A 4,557-nucleotide genomic window follows, 5' to 3' on the forward strand; every position below is an offset into this window, starting at 1 on the left:
AGATACAAAGAAATGGAAAAACGTTCCATGCTCATGGATTGGAAGAACAAATATTGTGAAGATGTCAATGCTACCTAGAGCAATCTACACAGTCAATGCAATCCCCATCAAAATACCATCCACTTTTTTCAAAGAAATGGAACAAATAATCCTAAAATTTGTATGGAACCAGAAAAGACCCCGAATAGCCAGAGGAATGTTGAAAAAGCAAAGCAAAGCTGGTGGCATCACAAATCCAGACTTCCAGCTCTATTACAAAGCTGTCATCATCAAGACAGTATGGTACTGGCACAAAAACAGACACATAGATCAATGGAACAGAATAGAGAGCCCAGAAATGGACCCTCAACTCTATGGTCAACTCATCTTTGATAAAGCAGGAAAGAATGTCCAATGGAAAAAAGACAGTCTCTTCAACAAATGGTGTTGGGAAAATTGGGCAGCCACATGCAGAAGAGTGGAACTGGATCATTTCCTTACACCACATACAAAAATAGACTCCAAATGGTTGAAAGACCTCAATGTGAGGCTGCACTCTAGGCTCTGGGGCGGCTGCTGCCTGAGCCACGACATGCACCATGGGTTCCACCAATGTGGGCAACACAGTTCTAACACCTGTGACAGAGTGTGAGTGAAGTGAAATAGTGGAAGAGAGAAAAGGGAGCAATTTGTGAAAAAGTAACATAAATCACACACTTTGGAGAGTTTCAAAGTGTTAAAGCATCCTTTTCAGTGACTGTTGATGGGCAGTTTTCCCTGTCTTTCATGAAACACCAGTGGCTGTCTATCAGGCTCTGCCCTAGTTCCATCTCTGTCTGTTTTAGAAAGCACCACACAAGACCCAGAGATGGAGCTGACTAATCTCACCTCCACTTTGATGAGTTGCTCCTGTCTCTCACCCCTCCATTTCCTCATGTGATCAGGTGCTCTGCAGTTCCCACATGCAAAGCAGCTATCCTTTGATGACAGAGAATAGCCATAAGATCATGGCCTAGTCACTTCCCCCAGAGCACCAGGGAACTCCCTAAGAGTGTTCAATCTCAAGAGTCCTGTCCGAGAAAACTTTGCTTCCTCTGGTTCTGAGACATCAAGGAAATAAATACAGTGACTGATCTAGCTGTATGAATCTTGGGAGAATTTCATGATTTAGTCATTACAATTGGTGTTATAGAAACATGTAATCTGGCAGTGCAGATCTTGGGTTTAGCTCCTTGGAGTGCATTTTGGACATTCCATATCAGCAGTCAAGGATGAGTCAACAAACAAAATACTTCTCCCTTTACTTGTTACTCACAGTTCCTTCTCTGTTCTGCCTCCTCCCACGCCATAACAAATCCATTCCACGGCAAGTCATTCTTAAGGAAAATGGGAAGAGGTAGCCAGAAATTACCACATACCTTCAATGTCAACTTGAAGGTATGTATCCCTAAGGTTCTTACGTATATCCCAATTTCCCCTCACAGCTGATGCTATGACAGCCCCCAGAGCTGAGTCTCAGCAGGAAGAGACTGCATGTGGTGTTGAGCAGGATAGTTGAGTAGGCACTTTGTGGGGACACTTAGGAGGGGCTTAATACTACCAGTCATTTTTCTTTCAGGACATCTTGGGGGAAGTTTAATGACTCTAGAGGAAGTAAAAACAAAGAATTAAATGTATTTATCATCTTAAAAAAATGACTCTTTCCCTATTTATTTCAGACCTTCTGGCTCTGAACCCAGAGCTTAGGGAAAGTTCCTGAGCAAAGAGGACTAGGGAAATAGAAAGTAAATTGAGTTGAGGATTCTGGTTCCAGAGGATTGATCAAATCTCGGGTATCTTTTCCTATTTTGGTTTTCAGGCAGAAAATGGGTGCTGGCATTGGGAGGGGGTGAGGAGTCAGCTTTGAACACTCTCCAGCCTCAGGACCTTTGCATCTCCAAGGCAGGTGTCAAGAGTTTTGAGGAGATACAAAATCTAAGAACCCCCAAGACCTCAAATACCTGTGCCTCAGTCTTCCTGTAGGTCTGCCATTCTTGATTTTCATTAATTTATACATAAAAATCCTTCATTCTTTTTAAAACACGTATATTGACATAGTACACACTGTGCTGGGCAAATGAGGTTCAAGAACAAAGATGCTGTCCCTATCTTTAGGCTGGCAGCATAGTTAGGCCGAGAGGCAAGTAGTGAAATAAACATGAGCCAACTGGGGATGTTGTAATACACATGTGTGGGGGGTCCTCAGGCCTGAGGTCAGAGTTTTTGGGCACCAGTCCCCTGTTACTCTTCAGTGACTCTGAGTGAATGATGCCACCAGGTGTTGTCACCTGTTATCACTTGGGATGGTTGATGATGAGCAGAGATGTGGAGCCTATAATCTGTCCAGGAATAGAAAGCCCATGCAGGGCAACTAGGAGGAACTCAAGGGACCCAAGAGGCATCCAGATATCAACCAAGAGAAAGAGATAATGCTGGTGTGGAGGGAAGAAAGGGAGAAAGGTTGAGTACTGGAGGTTTCTAGGACCTTGGGGGCAGAAAAAATATGCTCATTAAGAGCATCTACTTCAGAGACAGAAACTGCCACTTTTGAATCCTCCCCTTCTCTTCATAGCTGTGTTAAGGTAGGAGCATCTGAGGAAAGAAAAACTATTCATATAGAGGCACAATGACCCAGAGCTATCATAGGTAAATCTAGAGGTGGGGATAAGAAAGATACAAAGGCTGAGTTGGTATGTCTTGCAAATTAACACACATTTAAGGACAATTGTGTTGGTCTCTTAGTGACCATAGCATTGATCATAAGAGAGCCAGGAGTCATCACTCAGAGAAGAGGGTGAATCAGATTGGCTGGGCTGGCTAAGAGTTTAGACCAAAGATGAATGATAATTGATGGGTGTGACAATAATGAGGCTGATAAAGGTGATAATTATGAACACCTGATGTAAAGTGGACCAAGGTTGTGGAAAGTGTAGTTAGATGAGCTGTGTAGTATTTTCTCATTGAATTTAGTGTAATGATATATATTTAACCCTGAGTCATATCTTAGGCTGTGAAAAGGGAGGTGAGTGGGGAGATGGAGTAACTGGGTGATGGGCATTAAGGAGGGCATGTGATGAGATGAGCGCTGGCTGTTATTATATCAAAACTAATGATGTACTATATGTTGGCTAATTCAATTTAAATTTAAAAAATTTAAAAATGACAGATTTCAATAAAACACTATTACTGTATTAAATACATCTGATTATCCTGATGCAGGAGAGGCCATAGGTATGCACATCCTGTTTTAGATGCTCCCATACACTGTAGCCAAGTAGGAAACTAAAGCACTTTCAAGATTCTTGTGTAAGTGTGGTTTTTTACTGAGATTTGGGGATTGAATAAGGAAGACTGGGAAGGAAAGAAGATGAACTTTCAAATGCACATTTCACCATTGGTATCAGTGCTCTGGTAAGGGTAACCCCTTACCTTACTTTGCTCTTACCTTTGGTATGGAAGCAAGCAGACATTAGATGTCCTTTTTGTCATCATCAAACCAACAAGATCCAATTCTCAAAATTTTGCCCTTGATGAGTATCTTCACTGGGTTTAGCAACCTTTTACTAGTATCTATCCAATGTCCAAGGGTGTGAGGCCAACTGAATATAGAACCACCTTTGTCTAAATCTGCTGCATTGCAAGGAAATCAGAAGATACCCCCAACAGACCCACTGGAATGTAAACTCCCTAAGAGGAAGGGTTTTTGTCCTGTTCCTCACTGATTCAAGTACCTAGCATGGTCCAATATAAATACTTGTTTAATGAAAGAATGATTGGACAACTGGGTTTGAACTTGGCCTGGGAAGTCCCCAGCGGAGGACTGAAGAATTTGTCTCTCTACAACTACTGAGAACTTACTTGTCAGGAGCAGTTTTAGTGGTGAAATCATAATTGTGGTAACTTCTGGCTTCCCGTAACTGTCCTGGTGTCTCAAATCTAAATTTTATTGCTTGATTCTGGTTCCATTTCTCCATACCTCTGAGGGGATTCACCACCAACAGGAATTCTGGTGGTACTTAACAAGCACTACTAAGTTTCTAAGCCTGGTTCTGGAGATCCCTGGTAGATGACACTCAAAGTTGATGTCAGTGGAAGAGACAGGGCCATAGTGGCTCAGACAGTGGTTGCCAGAACCTGGGCCACAGCAGCCCCCAGAGTGGGGTCCCCAGCAGGAGACTGTCAAGAGGCTGGGCACTGAGGTGGACACTTTGGGGACATTAGGAGACTGGCATTGTTTCTGGTTTTGCTGATAAGGCATCTCAGCAAGAGTCAAGGACCCTGTAGAATATAAAATAAGCATGGTGTTGCAAAAACCTCTGGCCAATGTCTCTTCTCTGATGGATTTTGCAGATCCCATGCTCCACTTGTAAACTAAGAAATGTGGAAATAGAAACCTATTTGGGGTTAATTTAGCCTAGAAAGATGTTTTTTCCTCTTTAACCTCCAGCTAGAAAAGAACATTGTCTCTCTTTCTTTCTTCCTTTCTTTCTTCCTTTCTTTCTTTCTTTCTTTCTTTCTTTCTTTCTTTCTTTCTTTCTT

Source organism: Neomonachus schauinslandi, chromosome 4 (genome assembly GCF_002201575.2).
Source record: "Neomonachus schauinslandi chromosome 4, ASM220157v2, whole genome shotgun sequence".
NCBI lineage: Eukaryota > Metazoa > Chordata > Mammalia > Carnivora > Phocidae > Neomonachus > Neomonachus schauinslandi.